Source organism: Pongo abelii, chromosome 3 (assembly GCF_028885655.2).
Source record: "Pongo abelii isolate AG06213 chromosome 3, NHGRI_mPonAbe1-v2.0_pri, whole genome shotgun sequence".
Taxonomy (NCBI): Eukaryota; Metazoa; Chordata; class Mammalia; order Primates; family Hominidae; genus Pongo; species Pongo abelii.
The window spans coordinates 133,558,633-133,569,246 of NC_071988.2; the positions used below are offsets into that span (position 1 = coordinate 133,558,633).

General features: G+C 36.8%; 1 long non-coding RNA gene across 2 annotated transcripts; it reads left to right on the top strand.

The window, feature by feature from the left end:
• The first annotated feature begins 3,232 nt into the window (after positions 1-3,232).
• Positions 3,233-10,240, top strand: LOC129059053 (uncharacterized). Of its 2 annotated transcripts, none has more exons than XR_008524680.2 (4): positions 3,233-3,303; positions 6,645-7,311; positions 8,017-8,121; positions 10,018-10,240. It is a non-coding gene; the product is annotated as an uncharacterized LOC129059053 (long non-coding RNA). The 2 variants fall into 2 exon arrangements; XR_008524679.2 differs by having other exon boundaries at positions 6,645-6,832.
• The last annotated feature ends 374 nt before the right edge of the window (positions 10,241-10,614 follow it).

Consider the following 10,614-nt stretch of genomic DNA (forward strand, 5'->3'; position numbering starts at 1 on the left):
TGGCAGGGAAAAACAAGTACGGTCATCCCTCAGTATAGCCAGGGAATCGGTTCCAGGACCTCCACATATACCAAAATCAGCACATAGCCAAGTCCCACAGTAGTACCTGTGGAACCCGCAGATGCAGAGTGAGACCTCCATATCCTGCAAACTGTACATTTTGTCAGTGTTTGGTTGAAAAAATCTGCATACAAGTAGACCCATGCAGTTCAAACCCATGTTGCTCATGGGTCAACTGTATTTGTAACATGGATAATTTTGTCTCTGTGAAAACTAAAATGACATTAGAGTAGGACTCAAGCAGAATTAACAAGAATCCAACCAAGTGCCTAAGCAGGAGATGGTGAACTGCCCAACTCAAGTTGTTATGCTATGTGCATTGCTTTCTATGAGGTGGTGCCATAATGATGTGAATCTGGAGAGCGGTGTAACACCTGTTTATAGTACAGTAGAATCTTGGACCTGGTGTGGCAGTGGAAGATGGGATGAGGGAATGCCTCAGCCAGAGTGGTGGTGGTTAAATATACGATTCAACTTCCCAGAAATGGAAGAGAAAATGAGGGTATGACTCAAATCAGCCTGATGTTGAGGGCAAGATTTCATCTTGGATGATACTTGGACTTCAAACTAGTAATCATGGGATCCATATGGAGTTGGCTGAGAAAAAGACAAGCTGTTTTCCTATCAGGGTTCACCAACTGAACACCAGATTCAAGGAAGAGCGCAGCAGAGTGATGTATTACCCCTTCTTTGTGGCAAGACTTAAGGCCCCTATAGGTAGTCCGAGTTAACTTTCATTGTCTCAGCAACTATACCAAATATTGGGCAAAATGTTCCAGCAGAAATGAACGCATGGAAGGATTTGATTTGAGCGTTTGAGGAAGAGTGAGCTCTTGAAAAGAAAGCACAGAAATACAGAATTTGTTGGGGAGTAAGTGATATTTCATATTGTATTTATTACAGAAAGCCTGGTTATTAGGCATTCTGCTAATCACCAAATTCAGTAATCAATACTTGCATATGCGAATGAATGGTGTGTTGGGCTGTTCTTGAGCTGCTATAAAGAAATGTTTGAGGCTGGGTAGTTTATAAAGAAAAGAGGTTTAATTGGCTCAATTTCTGCAGGCTGTACCAGCATGGCTCCAGCATCTGCTTCTGATAAGGGCCTCAGGGAACCTTACCATCATGGCAGAGCTGAAGTGGGAGCAGGAATATCACATAGTGAAAGCAGGAGCAAGAGAGAGTGAGGGGGAAGTTGCCACACACTTTTGAACAACCAGACATCATGAAAACCGTCACAATCACTAGGACAGCACCAAGACATCCATGAGGAATCCACCCCCATGATCCAAACACCTCCCACCAGGCCCCACCCCCAACACTGGGGATTTCAATTCAACATGAGATTTGGAGGGGACAAACATCCAAACTGCATCAAGTAGTAAATAATTATTAGCATATAAAATAATAATATGCACACAATAAAGGTCTTCAAAGCCTTTCTGAATGATTTAAAATAATTTTTATAATGTAATTTCATGTTAAAATATAGTTTTCATATTTAACAGAATTAGAGACTACTTAACTCTCCTAAGTTAATCACAGATCTGTGGCATTAAATTTAGTACACCGTATGGTCTTCTATGCTTGGCTCTGTCCTGATAGCAATTTTAGCAATTATTTTGTGGAACATGTAAAGGAATCCTCATCAACAATTTTAAATGACACAAAACAGCAAATTGGATTATATACAAGACCAAAGCAAGATTAAAAAATGATCTTGATAGGCACAAAAATGAGTACAAACCATAAATATGAAACTGAACATCAGCTATAACATACTTCCTCAAAGTTAAAAAATAATTTAATATTCTTAGATGAAAAAACCTCAAAATTGTACAGATCTAATGACAACACGTTTATTTGTATATTTAATAAACTTTAAATAAAAATAGTTTATGGTGGAAGAGATAGAATCTGACAGTTATAGATTTTATGAATGAATGAATATATAACAATAATTGACATTTTGAAAAATGACATTAGAAAACTTGTTCTATCAGTTAGTAAAACATAATATAAAGCTACAGTAATAAAGTTGATATGGCATGCACAAACATAGGCAGATCAATAAATCGAAAAATAGAACTAGAGACAAATGTAATAAACAATAATTGGCATTTTGAAGCATTAGGGAATAAATGAATTTATTCAATAATTATGATAAAAAACTGGTTACTTGTGGAAACAAAAAGAACCTTGTATCATATGGATTTATTTTACATAAATAAAAAAACTAAAAGTACTAAAGGAATATAAGATAATATTTTTATACTTCTTTAGGTGGTGATTTATTTAGATAGAAATTAAAATCAGACCACGGAGAAAAAGCTTCACACATTTGACCACATAAACTTCTATATTGCAAGACACTATAAACATACTTGAAAGATAAGCAGTAAATAAGAAAAACTGTGCAACATATTTATAAAGGGTTAATATCCATAATATAAAGATCTTATAAAATAAAGTCTACACAGTATATAAATAAGCAAAAGACAAAAAAAGGTAATTTTATGTTAACAATTATGTTAACATAAAACTTAACAATTGTGTTTAAAAAGTTAACATAGTTAACAATTATGTTTAAAAAGATGCTCAGCTGAATAAAATCAAACGAATGAAAATTAAGACAAGATGTTTTTCATTTGCCAAATTATCAAGGGTTAAAACTGTGCTATTGCACAGCACAACGTAGCACAGTGCAATAGAAATTTCTGAAATGATAGAAATAGTCTGTATATGTCGCCTACTATGGTAACCACTGGCCACGGGTAGTTATTGTGCAACCTGAAGTATGACTAATGAGACTGAGAAACTAATTTTTAAATTGTATTTAATTGTAATTAGTTTAAATAGTCACACATTGGCACTGCCTCCATTTTGAACAGCACAGCTATAGATAATAAATGGTGTTTTTGAGGGCCGTATTAGTCCATTCTCATGCTGCTATGAAGAAATTTCTGAGACTGGGTAATTTATAAACAAAAGAGGTTTAATTGACTCACAGTCCCGCAGAGGCCTCAGGAAACGTACAATCATGCCGGGAGGCACCCCTTCACATTCACAGGGCGGCAGGAGAGAGACTAAGTACTGAGTGACGGGGATAGCCCCTTATAAAACCATGAAGTCTCGTGAGAACTCATTCACTATCACGAGAACAGCATGCTGGCAACTGCCTCCATGATTCAATTATCTCCATCTGGTGCTGCCCTTGGCATGTGGGGATTATTACAATTCAAGGTGAGATTTGGGTTGGGGACACAGCCAAACCATATCAAGGGGCTGGGAAAATGGCAACAATCATACCCTGATGGTATGAGTATAAATTGATAGATTTAAGAGGAATATTTGGAGGAAAAAATTCTAATATTTTTAACAGTAATGTTTACAGTGTTTTTACATTAGTATTCTCTCTAGTCTAGCAATTCCATTACTAGAAATTTTCTTATGAAATACTCCTACAAGTAAGCAGAGGTATATACAATAGTAGTTTTATTACAGCCTTAAAACAATCATATTGTTCATCAATACGAGTTTGGTTAAACTGTTGCACCTTTAAGCAATATAACAGAAAACAACTTTAGAAAAATGTTTGATAAATATTTACTGTCATGGAAAAATGTTCATAGTGTGGGGTTAAGTGAAAAAGCAAATTAATCAATATGAAATTTATAATTTTCTATTAATTGAAATATTTGATTAATAAGACTGGACTATGTGCATAACATTCTGATATATCTTATCACAATACATGTTCATTCCAGATAATTAGAAAATACAGAAAGCAAATACAATAAATTTTAAATTACTCATAATCTTGTCAGCACTTAAGGAACTTTATCAAAACTTTAACATAGAAATTACAATACAATAATATTCTGTATTTTTTTCCAATTAAAACTATATCAAAAACATCTTTTCATATCAATAAGTCAATTAAAATTACTTCAGAGTGTTCCATTATGCTTGTTACAATAATTTATTTAAACAACTTTGAATTAATGCATACCTAGTTTTTCTCATTGTTGTCTACTTTTTTTTTTTTTTTTTTTTGAGATGGAGTCTCGCTCTTGTCACCCAGGCTGGAGTGCAATGGTGCGATCTCGGCTCACTGCAACCTCTGCCTCCCAGGTTCAAGCGATTCTCCTGCTTCAGCCTCCCAAGTAGCTGGGATTACAGCCACCCGCCACTATGCCCAGACCATTTTTTTATTATTTTTATTTTTATTTTTAGTAGAGATGGGGTTTCACCATATTGGCCAGACTGGTCTCGAACTCCTGACCTCAAGTGATCCACCCGCCTTGGTCTCCCAAAGTGCTGGGATTACAGGCATGAGCCACCATGCCCAGCCTGTTGTCTACTATTAATACACACAACACTAAGATGACCACCCTTCTAGTCAAGTCTGTACATACAGTTTTAACTGTTTTGCAATAAATTCTTAGATGTCAGAGAAGCCTATTACTAGCTCAGTAACTAAACTCTCTTTTGTAAGCAAGGCCGACCAATGAATTATTCTTTGCAATTAGATATTTCTACTAAAAGGATAATGTATTATCTAGGTTAGTAAAACCATATTAAAAATCTACCAGATATTAACCTTTCTGACTCACTCATTCTACTGCCGAAAAATCTCCTCTTAATGAGCCTTAAGGAAATATTTGAGGCAGCATTTGCAACTGAACCATTTAGTTTGTGACCATCCATTCTCTTTTCTTTTTCCTTTTATGACTTTTTCAAGAGAGACATAAAAATCTTTTCAGTAAAAACCTGACCTAGAACATGCTGAGTCCCTTCTACCTTGGCAGTGAACTCCTTGAGACAGAAAACAAAACTGTGGCTAAAGAAATACAATCCTTCTTCCCAGAGTGAAGCAGAAGATGTTTCACAGACAGCATGTGTCCTCAGAGCAAATCTTGTTACAGTCTAGTATATGCCTAGATCTGGAAAATAACAAGATGAAAAAAGAGAACCTGAAAGACAGAACTTTGATCGCTTGCAGAAGGAGAAACAGAATTCTCTACAAATTGCATTAAATTATTATGTAAGGAAACAAACATTCCAATGCAGACCAGTCAATCAAGAGACAATATTGCCAGGCAAATTCAGCCAAGGTTTCCACCCATTTTCAGAGAGGAAGGACCATCTAACTAATGTATTCATTCTATGTATTTGTGGACTATATGGTCATATTAAATTAACAGGTAATTAACAGTATATATTTCTCACTTCATTGTACAGGTTCAATTATTCTTAGCTAATCCTTTTTATGAGCTATAATACATACCCAAGTAAAATATCTATGTCAAATAAACATCTGAAAGAAGTAGAAGTTATTTTATTACTCAAATCAAGGCTATATTTTAAAAAATTTAAAAAAAATGCAGAGCAAGTAAGCATTATCCTTTATAGAATACCCCTTAAGAAAAATGATTTCTATCAGCATATGCCATGTATTGCACACAATGCTTTGAAAACACTTTATCTAGTCGTGTCATTTTGTACATTTAGTCTGTATTGACTAGCTCTTTAAATGAAGCACAGTGCTTATGAGGCCAGTGTGATAACCTCAACATCAATTAAACTATTGAGGTTAAATAACTTCAAGTTGCTTTAAGTGCATGAATATGGTGCACGTGCACAGTACATAGGCAAACACACACACACTACACAAAACCAACAGTGAAAACTAGAAAACTATGTTAATAATTTAGTGCAATTCACTACTACTTTTAGATAAAGCAAGCCAAAACATGTCATGCTGATGTGTTTTTCCTCTATAAAAATATCTCATTTTTCATTGTAGGTGAGAGAAATACCAATCTGAAGTAATAGATAATTTGAATTATAGAAACATATCAAAGAAGTATATATAGGATTATTTTTCTGAGTACACACAGTAATAATACTAAAATGTGTTCTGCTAGAGATTCTTAGGAGTCTAACTGAAAGGAACCCAGGATCATGACTTGCTATGAGCATAACAATTGTTTGCCTTACATGTGCATATCCTAAATTTTTGAAAGCAGGACCCTTTAGTAGCAAGCATACTAAATAATATTATTAAACATTAAACATTAAGTCTGTGCTAGCCACTCTTCAATACTTTACCTATATTTACAGTCAATCCTCACAACAACCCTGTAGAGCAGATGAAAAAAAATAAAGAAACTTGCCCAATATTGTACAGTTAGAATTAAGAAAAGCTGGAACTGAATCTCAGGTATGTCTGACCTCAGACCCCAAGTTCATTAGCTACTACACTATATAGGCTCATGAAAATATCAAATAGCCAAGCCACAGCCTTTTGGATATTTTTAAGATTTTAATAGGCCTTTTGTCTTAAACAATAGATAAATTTAAATTTAGCTCTTGTCTCAAATCCATTGGTTCACAATTCTTTACACCTATGTTTGATTGTTCATTGTTCAATGTGGAAAGGATACTATTATTATATTGATAATATTTCTAAGCAAATTTCCTGCATTATCTAAAGTCCTTTGTGGGAATAGATGAAGTTAAAAGTAACTGAATACATACATATATACATAACAATATCTGTGAATATTTTTCTCTGCTAGAAATGAGACAACAGAAATGGGTAAGATGGGCAAGGAAATGCAGAAGAGTTATTGAAAAAGGAGACTTCAAGCCCACAAAGCAAATGTAGCAGGCAGAGAAGAATGTGAAACTACAAACCCTAGTTGGAGCCCCATCCCATGGGAACGCAGGGAATTTTTTTCCCTTACTCCATGTGGGTATTACAAAGGTAATACAGTATAGCATAATGCCAATACTTTAAGAAGCCTCTTCTGGACTTCTCTCTGAATGGCTTGATACAGAGATAAACTTTGTCCAAGCTCACATCAGGCCCTGAAATCCTGCTGTGTACCAGAGGTGGCACAAGGGAGTCTTGGCTAAGGCTGGAAACCTGAGGCTCAGGACCAGCGTCCAGGGCCAACCTCTTAGACATTCCCTTCTAAGGACTTTTAACCTCCCTGTGGGGAGCTCATGGCTTCCAGGGCCACCTAGCCTCAAGTAATGCCTGCACTCCAGCCTCTCTCCTCAGTGTTCAAGCTTCTAGAAAACAAAATCCATAAACACAGACGGCTTGCAAATAACTTCTACATTTTGCTCTCTAAGTCAACTTCCCCTGAAGGCACAGAGTCTGCCTACAAATTTGAACCCAGGGGGAAATAATAGAGGAAAAACTAAAAATAATGTCTTGCCCATAAATAATATGCAAAGGTAAGAAAAACAATATTTTTTCCTCTTTTCTCTCTATCATGCCCTATTCCTCATTGACTCTTGCTTTATAAATCACACCCTCTCTAACTTTTACCATTTCTCTCATGCTTTCATCTCTCTTTTCCTATCTTTCCAGGACGTATACCCCTTACTTGAAATAGTGGTGCTGAAAGGGGCCTCCATTTTTGCTACAGTATTAGTTGAAATTGGCAGGGGAACACCTTGAATCTATAGAAGTATTTGTTAGTAACGAACTCTGCATCTTTTAAGTTTAATATTGTGTGTGTGTGTGTGTGTGTGTGTGTGTGTGTGTGAGAGAGAGAGAGAGAGAGAAGAGAGAAAGACAGAGACAGAGAAATCATTTTCCTTTTTTATTTTCAACAATGTTTGGCAATGACTATCCCAATAATCTTAAGGAAATTCCAGTCAAACACCTAATACCCACCCTGACAAATATGGCGAGTGTATATGCAGTGTTTATAATTTGATGATGAAATAACCACTTTAATTTACAAAAGCCAGTTCTCTGGCATAAACTTTTTTCAGACACAGACACTTTAATATTTTCAAGTTTCCCAGCCCCTTAATTGTTTAACTCACTCAAGTTTTAGAATATTACAAAGAGAAGTTGCATTTAACAGATGTTCATTTCAAAGACCTTCAGAACATTATAAATTATGATAAATTAATTTCCTCATTTCACAGTTTGACAAAGCAGCTCTCAGAGCTTGCCTTGGTCTATACTAAAGGGAGGGAAGAGAAAAAAAGCAGCAGGTCGGGATCCCAGGAAAAGGAGCGTCTCCTGACTCAGTAAGTGGCTCTGTCACATAAAACTCGTGTCAGCTCTTAAGGGGCCAAGCCAGCTGTATCCAATGTGCCACAAATGCTCTGGCCTCTTTTTTCTCCAGTTCAGTTATTGTGTCTATAAATTCAGCGGGCCACCTGTGCAATGTGCTTATCCGAAAGAACCCCAAAGGAGGCATTAACATATCAAGCCTCATAAAGTACAAATCCTTAAATGTGAAAACTGACACTTTCATCCTCTCCAGGCTACATCTATATAGATTTCTTTTTAATGAAAAAGAAAAGGCTTATTTTTTTGCTTACAGTAAAATGCCTTTGTGTGGCGTTACATAATTAATGACTGCATTTTTAAAATTTCTACTATTGTAAAGCTACCTAACTTTATTCTCCTTTGGATCTAAATGTGAGTCCATGGTTAGAATACCCATCCCTATCAGTAACTCATCAATCAATTTAATCATGAATACAACCTATGACTTGTGTTGGACAAGCATCAACTCATAGGACCAAAAACAAATAAAAGTAAGCTTCAAAACTAACTGAATACATCTTCCCGCCCACACACACTTTCAATTCTCTTTTAAACTAGTTTTCCTGAAAATCTGTTACCTACTGGGGAATCCAACAGAGAATCCATTCCTCTACCTTGCTTCTCTAACTCCAACAATAGTCAAACATTGTAATGTATTTAGTAACATACCTCTATTAGTATTTCACCTGGAAGGTTGTGATTATTTTCTCTGTCTCTTCCTTTATATTGTAAACTTCTAACAGCAGTTCTTAATGGTAGTTGAAAAGGAGCTGAACAGATCATTTAGGGACCTCTTTGTGTCTTTACATTCACCTTCCCATCACTTCTACCCACTCCAGAAGACTAACAGAATGAGAAGGTGGAGAGCAGAAAATGAAAAGAGGCCATGTGTAGTTTACAAAGCTCCCTACTGTAAGGAGGAGATATAGTGCGTGCATATTTGTGTGCATATCAGTACCTGGTACATCACAGGAAATTAATAAACTCTGAACAAATGAGTGAGTGAAACCAGGTAAAGCAAAACCTTTCCATTCTGATAAGTCAACACTAATAATTTCAAGTAAATTTGTTAACCGAGCCCCTTTTGACCAAAAAGAAAATACAAATTATTTGGATGCATTATTTTCTAATCAATATGTGTTGATTAAACCAGTGGTTGGAAGAGCAGAGAAGGTGGGAGATAATCATTGGCAGGGGGGAAAGGAAGCAATGTTGATGTTTAAGGGCAAAGCCAGTGTAATGTATGGAAAGCAAAGAGAAGCTCTGGGGTTAATGACTGTTGGGCCACCAATTTCTGCACAAGAGCCAGAACACTTAACTTACATTTGAACATGTGCCTAAAAGCTGGACCCAAGCTGCCACACTTCACCATTTCCTTACTGATAAAACATTGCAAATTATCATCAAAATGTGATAACTATTTAAGATGAGGCAATAAACACATTTTGTGATACTCCCTGCATGATCAGAAGCAACATCCCTCCTTACCAGGGAGTGAGAGAAAGAAAAGGATGAGGATGAGATATTCAGTCACTTAAGCTAGTTAAATTTCAGAGTGTGTATAAAAGAATTAACCTTACCCAAAGAGAGGTCTGGCCTTTGCTCTTGTCTCCTGGGAGGTGGTCTCTAGGAAGAGTGGCTTTGCTTACCTGGGGGCTTTAGGTCACATCAGATATTCTAACAACGTGACTTATGACAGGGGCTTTCTGCCATGTAGTAACCACTCTCCCTCCAAAGAGGCTGAAGACTAGAGGCCAGACACTCAGGCAGTCAGCTACATGATTGGGCCCCACTAAAAAGTATGAACACAAAGCTCAGGTGAACTCCCCAGTTGGCAGTACTCACTGTGTATTGTCACATGTCATTGCCAGAAAAGCAACGCTGTCCATGACTCCATGAGGAAGGGTAACTGAAAGCTCCTGGTTTGGAACCTTCTTGGATTCTACCCCATGCATCTCTTCCCCTGGCTGATTTGTGTCTGTATCCTTTCCCTGTAATAATCTGTAAACGTGAGTAAAACAGTTTTCAGTGAGTTCTGAGTCCTTCTAGTGAACTCTCAAACCTGAATGTGGTCTTAGGAAGCCCTGAACTCTGGAGTTGTTGTCAGAAGGGAGGGCAGTCTTGTGGATGGCTCTCTAAGTTTCTACAGGGCTTCTCTGATTTTTTTAAAGTCACAGATTCTCAGTACTTCGACACAGGAATTAATTATTTCACATTTCAAAAGATATCTATTATCAGCCGGGTGTGGTGGCTCACGCCTGTAATCCCAGCACTTTGGGAGGCTGAGGTGGGAGGATCATGAGGTCAGGAGATCGAGACCATCCTGGCCAACACGGTGAAACCCCGTCTCTACTGAAAAAAAAAAAAAAAAAAAAAAAAAAATTAGCTGGGCGTGGTGGCAGGCACCTGTAGACCCAGCTACTCGGGAGGCTGAGGAAGGAGAATGGCGTAAACCCGGGAGGCAGAGC